General features: G+C 37.9%; 1 long non-coding RNA gene across 1 annotated transcript in view; it reads left to right on the top strand.

The window, feature by feature from the left end:
* Nucleotides 1-220: 220 nt before the first annotated feature.
* The window catches only part of LOC145519876 (uncharacterized), a 71549-nt gene continuing 54559 nt past the window's right edge, over nt 221-17210 (top strand). Inside the window, exon 1 of the long non-coding RNA XR_014063992.1 lies at nt 221-488. This is a non-coding gene — a long non-coding RNA (uncharacterized LOC145519876). The remainder of the gene's footprint in view (nt 489-17210) is intronic.

Raw genomic sequence — 17210 nt, 5'->3', positions numbered from 1 at the left:
GAACCTGTGAGGGTTACTTTACTTGGCAGAAGAGACTGCAAATGTTATTAAGTTTAGAATCTTGAGGTGGAGATTAGGCTGAATTGCCTGGGTGGGGCCTAAATGGAATCATATGTGTCCTTGTCAGAGGGAGATTTGATAGGGTGAAGGAAACCATGTGACAGAAGCCAGGGGAGGCCGAGTCAGGGAGCGGGTGCCAAACGCTGGTGTTCAGGATGGAGGACGGGTCCCAAGCCAGAGAATGAAGGCAGCTACTAGAAGCTAGAAAAGGAAAGGAAATGAATTTCTCCCTTAGAGACCCTGGAAGAAATGCAGCCCTGCCAACACCTTGATGGTGGCTCAGCAAAATCCATTTTGGACTTCTGGCTTTTAGAATGATAAGAAAATTAATTTGTGTTGTTTTAAGCCACCACGTTTGTGGTAATTTGTCAGAGCAGCCCTAGGAAACCAATACAGATGACTCCCAGAATTTCATTTTGAGCAACAAGGTAAGTGTGGTATGATTTAATAAAAATGAGAAATATTGGGAAATGAGCAAGCAGTTCTGAAGACTGGAAAGTATCAAGAAATATCAAGAGATCATTTTGAACTTGCAAGTCTTTAGATCTATGAGTAACCCAAATTATAAATGATTAGTTGGCTGTTCAATATTTTCTACTTGGAATTGGCTGAATTTCCTGGGTTGACTGTGGGTTTTCTTCACATTTGGGAAATATTCAACCTTATTTCTTCAAATATTTATTTTGCTCCATTATCTCTCTCCTCCTTTGCTGGGACTCCCATTCCAATATGTGAGACTTCTTAATTATTTGACAAACCACTGAAGCCCTGTTATTTTTTTCCATTTAAAAAAGTGTGTCTGAGTTTGGAAATTTATATTTACCTGTCTTCAATTTCATGGATACTTTTCTTCTGAAAATCCTTATTTTAATTTCAGATATTTTAGTTTTCAGCTCTTGAATAGCCATTTGGTTCAATTTTAGTTTCCATATATTTTCTGAAATGTCATATGTTTACTAATATCCATTTTTCCTATTAATCCTTTAATATAATATTCACTTTAATTATTTGCTAATTCCAATATCTGTCTGTGTATGTTCTTATTGGCTAATTTTTATTTTGGATATAGGTATCAGTTTCCTGCCTCTTTTCATTTCTAATAATTTTATTGTACACTGAATAATATTTGTAGAGTTTGGATTCTGTAACATTCCTCTGAAAAATGTTAGTTTTATTTTAACAGGCAATTAAGTTGCTGGTGAACCAACCTGATTCTAATTTGGTTGATTTTGTTTTTAGTTTTGTTAGAGTGACTGTAGTTGCATTTTCCCTGTGAATTCAGGGCATAGATTTTAGCCTTGGGAATTATCTCTACTACTGTTAGATGTGGCCCTTCTGAAGCTTCAGTTACAAATCCTAGATTTAATTCCTCTAATTAGGTGGGATTTGAATTCCAAACTGTGTCTCTTCAACATTAGGCAGCTACTAAAATTCCTGTTCAGTGTCTCAGCCTTCCAACTGTTTCTTTCTTCTAAGTTCATTAGAATCTCACTGTACACATGTGCAGTTAAATTTTGGGAGAGTTCACACACAGATTGGGGGCCACACCTTCTGTGGTTTCATCCTTTCCTGCACTTATCCATCCTCGTCAGTTTCTAGCAGCCCTGACCTTTGACCTCAGACTTCTCCTTTTGGCTTGAACTCTTATCTCCTGTGCACAGGGCAAACTGAGGAGTGTTATCATGTGAAAAGCCAGTCAACTGTGGATCTCATCCAGTGTGTCTCAGTTTTGGAAATTATAATATCAGCTCCAGTTTCTGCCTGTTTTCAGTTGATATGAAGAGACATAGAAATAGACATAGATATATTTGTCCAAAGTTTATAATGGTTACTGGCAAGAGACTTAGTCCAATATAAATTGCCATACTATCATCAGAATCCTGACAGCTGAATTGTTGAATCTTGATTTCAGAAAGGAATTCTGGAGCTAATATAAAAATTCATATTTATCAATAGAAACATAATCTAGTAAAGTGCTTCTAATTATTGGTTTCACATTCAAGGAACCTATTTAGCCATAGTACCCCCAGACTATCTGATTCAAATAAATCAATTTCTGAAGGTCTCCTTAGTTGTTAAAGCTCCTCAGGTGACTAAAATGTGCGCTTAGAGTTGAGAATCTCTGATCTTGAAGATCAAAGAGGTAAGAGAAGATGTAGATTCATATTTGAGCTTAAGTATTATTCAGTAAAGGAACTGAGAAGGAACAACCAGAGGAAAGTAGTATCATGAAAGCCAGGAGAGAAGAGTTTTTCTAATCAGGGAGAGATCATCAGATGTGTTAAATGCTGCTCAGAGTTTAAGTTGACAGAAAAGCATTAATATTTTGCAACATGGTATTTGTTGGTGATTAACATGTCAAATCAAATGCAAGAGTTTTAATATTGTGATTAGAGTATATGAGCAGGGTTGGGATATACATACCATTAATATGTCTCAGGTGTGTATACAAAGAAAACCTTTCTGTAACTGCCCTCATCCAGATGTCTTTTATTGTTACATAGACGTGAAAGAAAAACTGCCCACCATAGCTCTCTCTCTTCCAGTTTGAAAGTCTCCTTCAAGTCAAGTCAGCCTCTTTGAGCTCCTTAGTCATGTCCATAAACTGAATTAACTCTGTCCTTTTCCCTCTTTCTATGTATGTGTGGTAGGGGCTGAAGAGGCATTGAGTTTCTGGGTTGTATGTGTGCTATTTGGGATATTAGGGTTACAGAATGATGGATTTCCTATGAGTCTTCACTAGATTCCTTATATGCATCCAGCACTAACCAAGTCGTTGGATAAGTTATTATGCTTGTCAGGTTCCTTGTTCTTGCATCTGCTTCTGACGTCTGGGGTCACAACTGGAATCTCTGACCTTGAAGTCTCCTAAATCTATATTCCCTCCTCCAGGCTTCAATACTGTTTCTTCATTATTCCCCATTGTACATCTGAAACAAGGCTAAAGTTTTAAAATAAGGACTTATTAAAGATCAAACTTATGGTAATGATAAAGGGAATATAGCAAGTAATATATAAGTTGTTAGCCCATGGAAAAATATTAAAGCATGTTTATGTTAGAAGTCCCAATTCAAGAGATCAAACTTGAATATCCATTAGAAGTTATTCCTCTTTTCTTTATTCTGCCTTGATAATTCATTATTTCCTGGTGTTTTCCCGGAAACTGCTTGTTCCAAAGATGACTGATTCTGATACTATCTTAGCCTTTTAGGGAGATCACTTCTTCATACAATCTATCAGAATGTATAGTTATAATATAATATAGTAATTCCAATACCCACAAAAGATGAACACTAAGTGGCTCATTTTCTTAAATTTCAAATACAAAAATATTAAAGCATTAAATTAAAAAATGAGAACAAAGTGCTTTACATATGAAGAACTTGAATATATGTTTAAAAGCAAAAGATTATTTTTTGTTGGAAATACAATTGAGATGGGAGATACACAAAATAATTTGAATAATTCATTAGTTTGAAAACACAATGCACATTTTTTTTCAAGGATTCAGGGAATGTAAAAATTGTATCTTGCTTAAAGGTAACACATAGAGAATCTGGAACTCAAACTAAGTGACCTGTCTCAGTACTCACTGTTACTGAATGTGTACTTCTTGTTCCTATTTGTGGTATTTGCAGGTAAACTTTTATAAGTCTGATAGATGTAGGTGCTCCAGGTGCTAACTCTGGAGCTTAGAGAAACAATACAAGCTGTAGTTAATTACATGGCCTAAGGTCTACACAGAAGAAAACTTCTAAAGTGTGCATCTAGGGGTTAAGTGAATGACTGAAATAAAGACGCAAGAAGAAAAACAAGTTCAAATAATTATAATGAATTGATATTATCTAGGAAGTTACTACCAAAAATGTAGTAGCATCATCAACATTAAAACTCTCAGACCTTATCACAGACTGAATCACAATTTGCCTTTAAATAAGACATCTAGATGATTTGAAGGCACAGAGTTTGACAACTGGTCTAGGATATAGCTGAAAGCAAAGCTAATTTATGTAGAGTCTAGGGTTATAATTTTTAATTCTTCATTATAAAGCCAACTTGAATAAGATTATGATATCAAGGAGTGGGAAATAGAGCTGGAGAGGGAAATTTTTATTTTGAATATAAAAAAACTAATGGAATAATTTGGCCTCAGTGTGGCATGTAATGGTACAAATTCAGAGAAAGTTATGGTAAATATCTATTGAGGGAATGCAAGTAACATAGGAATGAGTTTACATTGATTCCTGTTATGGAATGTTTGCTTTGAAATACTTTTCCTCTGAGAGTTAATGCTTCTCCTTTGTTAAGCGGGAAGGAAAGGAAACTCCCTGATTTGCCAAAAGGTCCAGGAATAGCAGCGATAGCTCAAAATAAACATGAAATGCTAGTTCAAATATTTGTGGGTAACAGGGGTTGGAATTGAAAGCACACCTGGTTGATTAGCTAGTGATAAAAACGCTTAAATCCTGAGGTTTATCACACCTAATAAATGAGACCAGTATGAATTGAAAGTCTAATATGACAGCTCCTAAAATCTTACCTTCAGAAAAATAGTCAATGTTAAATATCACAGTTAAATTGAGGCTTGAAGTTGCTTCTGCCTACGTAGCTTTGCACAGTCTGACAATTTTCTTCCTCTGAATTTGCCTTGGTAAAAAGGTATTTGCTTATAATTATGGTTTCTTGATTTCATATATTCTTTCAGTTCAGTTCAGTCACTCAGTCGTGTCTGACTCTTTGGGACCACAGGGACTATAGCACGCCAGGCTTCCCTGCTGCTGCTGCTAAGTCGCTTCAGTTGTTTCCGACTCTGTGCGACCCCATAGACGGCAGCCCACCAGGCTCCGCCATCCCTGGGACTCTGCAGGGAAGAACACTGGAGTGGGCTGCCATTTCCTTCTCCAGTGCATGAATGGGAAAAGTGAAAGTGAAGTCGTTCAGTCATGTCCGACTCTCAGTGACCCCATGGACTGCAGCCCACCAGGCTCCTGCGTCCATGGGATTTTCCAGGCAAGGGTACTGAAGTGGGGTGCCAGCCAGGCTTCCCTATCCATCACCAACTCCCGGAGCCTACTCAAACTCATGTCCATTGCGTTGGTGATGCCATCCAACCATCTCATCCTCTGTCGTCCACTTCTCCTCCTGTCTTCAATCTTTCCCAGCATCAGGGTCTTTTCAACTGAGTCAGTTCTTGGCATTAGGTGGACAAAATATTGGAGTTCCAGCTTCAGCATCAATCCTTCCAATGAATATCAAGGACTGATCTCCCTTAGGATGGACTGGTTGGATCTCCTTGCAGTCCAAGGGACTCTCAAGAGTCTTCTCCAACATCATGGTTCAAAAGCATCAGATCTTTGAGGCTCAGGTTTCATTATAGTCCAACTCTCACATCCAAACATGACTAGTGGAAAAACCATAACTTGGACTAGATGGACCTTTGTAGGTAAAGTAATGTCTCTCCTTTTTAATATGTTGCCTAGGTTGCTCACAACTTTTCTTCCAAGGAGCAAGCGTCTTTTAATTTCATGGCTGCAGTCACCATCAGCAGTGATTTTGGAGCCCAGAAAAATAAAGTGAGCCACTGTTTCCACTGTTTACCCACCTATTTGCCATGAAGTGATGGGACCAGATGCCATGATCTTAGTTTTCTGAATGTTGAGGTTTAAGCCAACTTTTTCACTTTCCTCTTTCACTTTCATCAAGAGGATCTTTAGTTCCTCTTCACTTTCTGCCATAAGGGTGGTATCATCTGCATATCTGAGGTTATTGATATTTCTCCCAGCAATCTTGATTCCAGCTTGTGCTTCATCCAGTCTGGCATTTTGCATGATGCACTCTGCATATAAAATAACTTAAATAAGCAGGGTGACAATATACAACCTTGATGTACTCCTTTCCCAGTTTGGAACCAGTCTATTGTACCATGTCCAGCTGTAACTGTTGCTTCATGACCTGCATAGAGATTTCTCAGGAGGCAGGTCAGGTGGTGTTGTATTCCCATCTGTTTCAGAATTTTCCACAGTTTGTTGTGATTCACACAGTCAAAAGCTTTGGCGTAGTCAATAAAGCAAAAGTAGATGTTTTTCTGGAACTCTCTTGCTTTTTTGATGATCCAGCAGATGTTGGCAATTTGTTCTCTGGTTCCTCTGCCTTTTCTAAATCCAGCTGAACATCTGGAAGTTCACAGTTCATGTACTGTTGAAACCTGGCTTGGAGAATTTTGAGCATTTCTTTGCTAGAATGTTAGATGAATACATTTGTGTGGTAGTTTGAACATTCTTTGGCATTGCCTTTCTTTGGGATTGGAATGAAAACTGACCTTTTCCAGTCCTGGGGCCATTGGTGAGTTTTCCAAATTTGCTGGCATATTGAGTGCAACACTTTCACAGCATGATCTTTTAGGATTTGAAATAGCTCAACTGGAGTTCCATCACCTCTGCTAGCTTTGTTAGTAGTGATGCTTCCTAAGCCCACTTGACTTCGCATCCCAGGATATCTGGCTCTAAGTGAGTGATCACACCATCATGGCTATCTAGGTCATGAAGATCTTTTGTGTATAGTTCTTCTGTGTATTATTACCACCACTTCTTAATATCTTCTGTTTCTGTTAGGTCCATACCATTTCTGTTCTTAATTGTGCTCATCTTTGCATGAAATATTCCCTTGGTATCTCTAATTTTCTTGAAGAGATCTCTAATCTTTCCTATTCTATTTTCCTCTATTTCTTTGCATTGATCACTGAGGAAGGCTTTCTTATCTCTTCTTGCTATTCTTTGGAACTCTACATTCAGATGGGTATATCTTTCCTTTTCTCTTTTGCCTTTAACTTCTCTTCTTTTCTCAGCTATTTGTAAGGCCACCTCAGATAACCATTTTGCCTTGTTGCATTTCTTTTTCTTGGGGATAGTCTTGATCACTGCCTCCTGTACAGTGTCATGAGCCTCTGTCCATAGTTCTTCAGGCGCTCTGTCTATTAGATCTAATCCCTTGAATCTACTTTTCACTTCCGCTGTATAGTCATTAGGGATTTGATTTAGGTCATACCTGAATGGTCTAATGGTTTTCCCTACTTTCTTCAATTTAAGTCTGAATTTGGCAATAAGGTGTTCATGATCTGAGCACAGTCACCTCCCGGTCTTGTTTTTGCTGACTGTATAGAGCTTCTAAGGATATAATCAATCTGATTATGGTATTGACTATTTGGTGATGTCCATGTGTACAGTCTTCTCTTATGTTGTTGGAAGAGGGTGTTTGCTATGACCAGTGCATTCTCTTGGCAAAACTCTGTTAGCCTTTGACCTGCTTTGTTTTGTACTCCAAGGCTAAATTTAAGTGTTACTCCAGATATTTTTTGACTTCCTACTTTTGAAATCCAGTCCACTATAATGAAGAGGACGTCTTTTTTGGGTATTAGTTCTAGAAGGTATTGTAGGTCTTCATAGAACTGTTCAACTTCAGCTTCTTCAGCATTATTGGTCGGGGCATAGACTTGGATTACTGTGATATTGAATGGTTTGCCTTGGAAACGAACAGAGATCATTCTGTCATTTTTTAGTTTGCATCCAAGTACTGCATTTCAGACTCTCGTTGTCTATGACAGCTACCCCATTTCTTCTAAGGGGTTCTTGCCCACAGGAGTAGATATATGGTCATCTGAGTTAAACTCACCCATTCCAGTTCATTTTAGTTTGCTGATTCCTGAAATGGAAGGAATCACTCTTGCCATTTCCTGTTTGACCACTTCCAATTTGCCTTGATTGATGGACCTAACATTACAGGTTCCTATGCAATATTGCTCTTTACAGCATCATACTTTACTTCCATCACCCATCACATATATACTTTCATCAAACATTTATGAAACATCTTTCATGTACCAGATATGAGCTAGATTTCTGGCATTATGAAGAAAAGGGGAGACTATTGGAAGGCTAGAGAGCCAGAGAATATAACTATACTGAAAAAATTATTTAATGTGTATAACCTTTATAAAGGAAAAAATTATTAATACTGTCTCATTTGATAATTTCAGGAACCATGTGAAATAGGTATTAATCTGCTTTTGCAAATGAAGAATCTGAGCCTGAAGGAAGATTAGAAACCTACTAAAGATTTTAAAAGCAAGTGGTGATACTCAAATGAGATCCTGGGTTTTGTAACATAATTCCAGGCCTTCTGCCTAACTAGCCCATGACCCATGACTATTCCATGTAATAACATGTCCAGGAGTAACATTTTAGAATACTTCAGGATCCTCATTCATTAACCTTGAATGTGGTCCTGCTCAAAGATATATTAGCTGATTGATTGAGAGTGTTTGGATAATGTAATAATTTGCTTTCTTGCTTTTCTTTGTCTATCTCTCTGAAATCTGCAGACTTGTTAAAAAATATCCACCTTCCAATTCTCAGGTAAAGATAGGTGAGTGTTTGGATTCCACTGCTAGAAGTTTAAACTATGCTTCTTATGCTATTTAAGGATTATTTATAAGGCATGCACCTACCATGTACAACCTGTTATATTGGGGGTTATGTGAAAGAACACCATTTCTGATAATCAAGTTGCCCATAACTACCCCCAAATGAACTAAGTCAGAATCTCTGTTAGGTGCACCTGGGCATCAATGGTTTCTAAATTTCCCCAGGTAATTTCAATGCGCATCTCAATAGGACTGACTCCAATGTGATATAAAATGACTACGGCAAAGACAACAGCTAATTTCTCATCACTACTTATCCTAGGCCAGGAAACATGCTGAACTGTTTAATTGGATATTTCATGTTCACAACAATCCAGTGAGGATAGTGTTAGTTACCATCATCTCCACTTGTTGCATGAGAGAAATGAGGCTTTCTTAGCAGCTGCATAGTATGTCCAAGATCAGTGGTGAACCTCAAATATCTGATTCCAGATTCTATGTCCTAGCCACTAGTTTATACTGATTTCCCTTAATAAAGCCAAATATAAGAGACATGTTTTGCGGGACTATTTTATAAAAATTAAATTTGGAAGACAGTTGGGATAAATTTAATTCAGTACTCGAGTACGTTATTTGTCCAGTGAAGAAAAGAGAATGAGTAGAAAAAGATGAAAAATTGATCCAAATGAGTGAATGCCTCTTGTTTTATTTCCTTTGAAATTGAGAGAAGTGTTTTGATGCAAATATATGGATTAAAAAATATACCTAAGGGACCTATGAGGATATCATGGCCCACAGCTGCTATCTGGAATGAGGCCCCTGTAGCAGATCAGATCCCAAGTGAAATACACAGGAGAGCATCTGCTTCCAGCAGAGGGCGCAGAGCTTGTAGAGGATGGTGGTGACATATTTAAGATCACTTAAAAATCAAAATGGAGTAACCGTGGTTCAGGCATCCGAAATGGAGATGTTGTTTCAGACATGTTCCTACATCACTGAGAACTTGAATTTTTTCTGAACTGTGTCAAACTCAAGAATACCACCAGTGATAGATTGGGAGTTTGGGATTGACATGTGCACACTGCTATATTTAAAATAAAATGCCTTTCCTTGAAAACCAAAAGAATACTACCAGCCAGTTTTCAAAATAATATCTGCTAGCAGCTGCTAGCTGCAACATATAGTTTCCAAGTTTCCTCTACCCTTTGAAACTATGTAACTGTTTTAGAGCCCAACCACTCCTTTCTTAACAAACACTCTTAAACCTTGTTAGCTATGATCCTAATTCTTGACAAACAGTTGATGTAACCTCACAGGGTTTTTGTTTCTTTTTGGCCTTTATAAATTTCCCTCATTTTGTAGTCTAGTGGAAAACAATTCAAGTGCTTCTTGAATCTATATTTCCCAGGCTGCAGTCCTAATAAACCCCAATCAGGTTTCTTTTTTTGAAATTTTGTTTAATGATAGAGTGGGTGTATCAGTGGGGTTCTGGAATATCAGAAAATTATGAGATCTGAGTTGCAGAGCCATGCACATCTTCAAGTTTCACATGCTGAGGAATTATCAGTGCATAAATATAGACTGCCTGCTTAATGTTTGTTTTATATGAAGCCCTATAGCATATTAGTCACCATATATACATGGCATAGAGCCAGAGCTAGGTTCAAGTCTTGGTTCTAAAGTGCAATGATATTAATATTACACAGGGTTATTGTGAGAATTACAAGAAACAGTGTGTGAAATATATATTTAGTCTTCATCCCCATTTCTGGCATGGAGTTCCTAAAACCCTTGGAATTTCCTAAGTGGTAATAACAATAAAAGTATCTTTCATTAGGTTAACAAGGTGACTTTTGGAACTCTTCTAAAGATGGGGGCTGGTTGCCAGGGGAACTAATGTATGATTAGAGTGTTGAAACTTTCAGTCCCTCCCCATGACTGCAGGGGAAGAGAAAGGGGGTAGAGATTGAGTCAGTCACCAATGGCCAGTGGTTTGACTGATCATACCCATGTAATGAAGCCTCATAAAACCCAACAAGAGAGGATCTGAAGAGCTCCTGGGCTGGTGAATATGTGATTTGGGATGAGTGGCATGCTCCAGGAGGGCTTGGAAGCTCAGCAAACTTTCCCCATACTTGGCCCTATCCATCATTTCCATCTGAGTCTTGCTGACATATGTTGGTGTTGTTCGGTTGCTCAGCCATGTTCGACTCTTTGCAACCCAATGGACTGCAGCACTCCAGGCTTCCATGTCCTTCACTATTTCCTGGAGTTTGCTCAAACTCATTTCCATTGAGTCAGTGATAACATCCAACCATCTCATCCTCTGTCATTCCCTTCTCTTCCTGTCTTCAATCTTTCCCAGCATCAAGAGTCTTTTCTAATGAATCAGCTCTTCACATAAAGTGGCCAAAGTATTGGAGTTTCAGCTTCAGCATCAGTCCTTTCAATGAATATTAAGGGTTGATTTCTTTTAGGATTGACTGGTTTGATCTCCTTGTTTTCCAAGGGACTCTCAGGAGTCTTCTCCAGCACCACAGTTCGAAGGCATCAGTTATTTGATGCTCAGCCTTTTTTATTGTCCAACTTTCACATCCATATATGACTACTGGAGAAAACCACAGCTTTGACTATATGTTGGTAAAGTAATGTCAGCTTTATAATATGCTGTCTAGGTTTTTCATAGCTTTTCTTCCCAGGAGCAAGTGTCTTTTAATTTCATGGCTGCAGTCACCATTTGCAGTGATTTTGGAGACCAAGAAAATAAAGTCTGTCACTGTTTCTGCTGTTCCCCCATCTTATTTGCCATGAAGTGATGGGACCGGAAGCCATGATCTTTGTTTTTTGAATGCTGAGTTTTAATCCAGCTTTTTTTACTCTCCTCTTTCATTTTGATCGAGAGGCTCTTTAGTTCCTCTTCACTTTCTGCCATAAGGGTGGTGTCATCTGCATATCTGAGGTTATTGATATTTCTCCTGGCAATCTTGATTCCAGCTTGTGCTTCATTCGAATAGCCTGGCATTTCACATGATGTACTCTGCATAGAAGTTAAAGTTAAATAAGCATGGTGACAATATACAGCCTTGGTATATTCCTTTCCCAATTTTGAACCAGTCCATTGTTCTGTGTCAGGTTCTAACTGTTGCTTCTTGACTGGCATACAGGTTTTTCAGGAGGCAGGTAAGGTGGTTTGGTATTCCCATCTGTTTCAGAATTTTCCAGTTTGTTGTGATTCACACAGTCACTCTACACATTTAGCGTAGTCCATGAAACAGAAGTAGTTGTTTTTCCTGGAATTCTCTTTTTCTATGATCTAACAGATGTTGGCAATTTCATATCTGGTTCCTTTGCCTTTTCTAAATCCAGCTTGTACATTTGGAAGTTTTTGGTTCATATACTGTTAAAGCCTAGCTTGAATGATTTTGAGCATTACATTGCTAGCATGTGAAACGAGTGCAATTGTGTGGTAGTTTGAACATTCTTTGGCATTGCCTTTCTTTGGGATTGGAATGAAAACTGACCTTTTCCAGTCCTGTGGCCACTGGTGAGTTTTCCAAATTTGCTGGCATATTGTGGGCAGCACTTTCATCATCTTTTAGGATTTGAAATAGCTCAACTGGAGTTCCAGAGTTCCATCACCTCTGCTAGCTTTGTTCTTAGTGATGCTTCCTAAGGCCCACTTGACTTCACATTCCACGATGTCTGTCTCTAGGTGAGTGATCACACCATCATGGTTATCAATAGGTCATTAAGAACTATTTGGTATAGTTCTTCCATGTAGTTTTACCACCTCTTCTTAATATCTTCTGCTTCTGTTAGGTCCATACCATTTCTGTCCTTTATTGCGCCCATCTTTGCATGAAATGTTCCCTTGGTATCTCCAAATTTCTTGAAGAGATCTCTAATCTTTTCCATTCTATTATTTTCCTCTATTTCTTTGCATTGTTTGCTTAGGAAGGCTTTCTTACCTCTCCTTGCTATTCTTTGGAACTCTGCATTCAAATGGATATATCTTTCCTTTTCTCCTTTGCCCATTGCTTCTCTACTTTTCTCAGCTATTTGTAAGGCCTCCTCAGACAACCATTTTGCCTTGTTGCATTTCTTTTTCTTGGGGATGGCTTTGAAATCACTGCCTTCTATACAATGTTACAAACCTCTGTCCATATTTCTTCAGGCATTCTGTCTATCAGATCTAATCCCTTGAATCTATCTGTATCTTCTACTGTATAAACGTAAGGGCTTTGATTTATGTCATACCTGAACGGCCTAGTGGTTTTCCATACTTTCTTCAATTTAATTCTGAATTTTGCAAAAACATGTTCATGTTCTGAGCCATCCATAGTCAACTCCCAGTCTTGCTTTTGCTGACTCTGTAGAACTTCTCCACCTTTGGCTATGAAGAATATAATTCATCTGATTTTGGTATTGACCATCTGATGATGATGTCCATGTGTAGGGTAGTCTCTTGTGTTGTTTGAAGAAGGTGTTTGCTATGCCCAGTTCATTCTCTTGCAGAACTCTGTTAGCCATTGCCCTGCTTCATTTTGTATTCCAAGGCCAAACTTGCCTGTTACTTCAAGTATCTTCTTGACTTCCTACTTTTGCATTCCAGTCCCCTATGATGAAAAGGACATCTTTTTTTGGTGTTAGTTCTAGAAGGTCTTATAGGTCTACAGCTTTGTGGAAGGAAAGGAGATTCTACAAAGTTATAGAATCTCATGGCCCAAGAACTATGGCCCAGTGTGTATCCTTGAAATACACTCATTCTTAAGGAACCAGTGATGGTGGGTACAGATGGGAGCCTGATCAGCCTTCAGAGGTCAGCTTTCCTCAACTTTTGATTCTTACTTCCAAAGATCAGTGGATTGTCTGAAAAACCCTTCTTCTATCTTTATGTGGTTCCTTTATTAGTTTTTAACAAGCCATATATAGTCACATTTTTGGGAAGCCTGGACAACTAATTTAGGCAATGTGAATGCAGTTATGTGGGCAAAACACACATGGATTTTGCTTTCCGAATAAATTAGAGTGACTGAATAAATTAGACCTTATATTGTGCTGGAGTCAAATAAGTCAGAGAGGACTTTAAAAAAACAAGAATGCCACAGAAGACCAAAATTGTCTCAATCTAAGAAAATATTTCAGCAGAGAATAAATAATAGTGAATTAATTTAAAAGAACAAGATTAGCAAGATCACTTACAAAGTGAGAGGAAATTCAAATTTTAACACATATTTAAGTGAAGAAATATAACTTCTGATCAGGTATCCTTGACAAAATTAAATATTTAAATTCTTACATTTAAAAGATGTAGTCAGACATTCATACTTCTCACAAAGTCTCATTTTGTTTTACTAATTATTGACAAATATAGAAAAGGTCTCTTAATCAACATCGACAAGAAACAAATCATGTGCAGTTTCATCTTTCAAAAAGCAATTTTGCATCTGGCTAGCATCTTCATTTGTATTCCTGTGGTTATAAGATGTATATATTTTTGTTACTTCAATTTCTTGTCTTCCTGAGGAGGAAATTTTCAACAGAGGGTTTGTATTCAAGTACATAAGTCCATGAATATGACTTAACACACATTTCAGAACTAAAGTATGTCACCATAATTAAAATATCATAATTTTTTATTTCCACGGAGCTTATAGTCTAACAAGGACCCGTTGGACTGGCAGACCATCCCCTTAGGCCATCGTGAGAATTCCTTTGATATTGTCCCCCAAAGTGTCTAATGTGGGTCAGTAGAGGAATTGAGTGACCCCCAAAGGCATACTCTGAATTAGAATGAATTATCCAAGTTTCTGTTTCCCCTTCTCCTACCTATTCTCCAGACAAGCTTGTACAATATTTGTCAGCTAATAGCAGAGCCCAAATAACAGAAAGCCAACAATTTAAAATGCCCCAATTTTGCAACCAAATTTGCACATTTTAACTATATTAACCCTTCATGTTATTATATAAAACTTCTTTTACCACAGTGATATTTAATAGCTGAAATTAAATCTTGTATCCCTTTTTACAGATAAAGTTCTAGATTATGCCTAAAAGCATTTTCTTATTTACTGAGCCTCATTAAAGGAGAACTCACCTAGGTGTCTTGGTAGAGAAATAGGATTTCTTCATCAGTAGTGCCCTGATGTGGAGAAGGAAATGGCAACCCACTCCAGTGTTCTTGCCTGGACAATCCCAGGGACGGTGGAGCCCGGTGGGCTGCCGTCTATGGGGTCGCACAGAGTTGGACACGACTGAAGCGACTCAGCAGCAGCAGCGCCCTGAAGACCTGCATTCTTCCACTGCATGACGTAGAGATTGTTAGCATCTCCACGTGGACCTCTTTTAGCTAGAAAACTCTGTTCTTGCGAAGTTTCAAAGGAATCACAAGACACATAAGAACGCTGTAGCACCGGTCCCATGCTTATACTCCATGAATATCCAGGACCCGTGTGGTATTGGCAGCCCCTGAAATCTGAGCATGTGTCCATAAATAAAAGCATTTTTCCAAGCAAAAGTGATGTCTCAAAAACACAAAGGATGTTACAAGATAGGACTGCATTCTATTACAAATAATAGATAACTTCAAAATCTTTGTAATAACTGGTAGAACTAAGAAGGATAAATAAAAAAAATTAAAGAGAAAACTTTCTTGGATTATTTAGCTTTTCCAGGGTATTCATCAATTTCCTGAATCCAGTGCCTCTGAATTTAACCCTCGCATATGAGAAATGTCTTGCTTAAAGCTAATTGTAACACTCTGCTTCTTATATTCTGAGAGCAATAAAACAAAAGATAAGAAAATAACAACAGTAAAACCCTCTGCCCTGCACACATAAATTAGGAAAGGTTTATTAAAAATGTCCTTATCTTCTTAAATATATATATATATGAAAAGACTTCTCTTTTTTGTTCCTACATTTTCTCCTTTGTATTTAGCCCATTGATCTTAATTCATATTTTCCCTTTAGAGACCAGAGTTCTTGGAATCCCAAGTTTTTATTGAGTGTGGTCTCTAACTAGGGCTGGAACTTCCTCTTTCTTATGAGCTGAGCTGAGAATTTCAGGCTTACAACAAAGACTGGTCTAGTTTATGGCTTGGCATTTCCTACGTCCCCAAATTCTTCTCTCTCTCATTTTCCATCCTCAGAAGAACCACCATCTTCCTTAGCCATTTGCTGACATTTATGTTATTATGTACCAATGATTGGAGCATCAGCCCCCAACTCCTGAATTCCTTAGACCTTGGTTGATCCCTCCCAGAAAAGATTTCTTCTTTAGTTCACATTCATTTCTACTAGAGAAATAGACTTATGAACTAGAGATGGAATTCCTTTTGCTTTGCAAACCTGTATCTTTGAGCCCAGTACAAGCATTTATATATCGTCCTCCCTAAACATTGTTTTTCCTTGAATTCCCCTGCCTTCTGAAGCCTTCTGTATCCTAGTTGCAGCTGAAAGACTCCTTACATCTTTAATTTATTATCTACAGAATGAAATCTGACTCTACTGACTCTAGAAATCCATTTCTTTTTCACTTTGGTGTCTCTCAATACCTTTTTGAAAAGGCCAGTTGAGATTTTAACACTTCAATGTGCTTCTTAATTTGATCCATTTCTCCTTGCCTGTGTGTAAAACTTATGTATGCTGAGTTGGAATGTCTTCCTTCCTTCCTTTTACTATTTCCCATAGCTCATGTTTTAACCACAAGATCAAAACCTTTTACAAGTGGATTTTCTTTCTCCTGAGTTTCTGATAGTTTTCTTATAAAATGCAAACAGTTTTCTGTTGCCAGCCTTCTTACCTGCTGATTCTTTAGCCTGTTAGTGATTCTGAGAGCAGAGTTACTGTTTCCTTCTTAGCAATTGAATTTTTGATAAATAAATTATTTTTTCTCCTCAGTGGAAGGAGATAGTACCACTTTTTTATCCTAGATTCCCATTTCTCCTTACATTTATTGATGGACTTTAGAAAAAGAACAGTGCCAGAACTGGATCCCCCTAAATCTGTGGTATTATCAAGATTTTGTAATTAATAGGCTCCTTACAACTTGGCTGGAGATAGAGGGGTAAAAAAAAAGACAAAAAATCCTGGCTTAAATACATCTATCTGAAAGTAAAAGGTTTCTACCCCAATAATTTTGAAGTGAGTTTTCCATGATCTTGGAAATTAAAATGAACACCTAAATCAAAATAAGCAGGAGAGTGGCAAAGAATGTGTTCATGAAAACCCATTTTCCCCCTTTTGGGATCATTTCCTACTACATTTCCTAACCTCGTCTTCAGCTAATGAAGTCTGATCCTTGGGGTGTGAGTGAAAGTCATGTATGCCACACTCAGACCTGGCTCATAGAAGCCTTCAGTGTGACCCTCCACCTGTGCTTTTCTTTCTTTGTTTATCCCCATCCAAAGACAGGATTTATTTGATGCCTCCAAGGACCTGGGAACAGGGGGCCACCCAATAGGAGGAGCCTGGGTTCCTCAGAGACTCTATAGAGCAGAGCATCCACCCTTCTTCTCCATCCTATTGGACTTTGAATGAAAAATAAAATTCTGCTTTATTAATCCACTGAGATGTGGAAATTGTTTCATCAGATAGACCACTCTGAATAATACAATAAAATGAAGATTGGTATGATAACTTTTTTCCATGGACAAAGAATGGATTTATTCAGCATTTTCTGACTCAAAACTCAAGTAGCAGTGTCCTGAAATCAAAGCCACTCGAAGATA

This window comes from Giraffa tippelskirchi, chromosome 1, assembly GCF_054371585.1.
Source record: "Giraffa tippelskirchi isolate mGirTip1 chromosome 1, T2T-mGirTip1v1.2.pri, whole genome shotgun sequence".
NCBI classification, from domain to species: Eukaryota; Metazoa; Chordata; class Mammalia; order Artiodactyla; family Giraffidae; genus Giraffa; species Giraffa tippelskirchi.
This window is presented reverse-complemented; position numbering and strand designations above follow the sequence as displayed.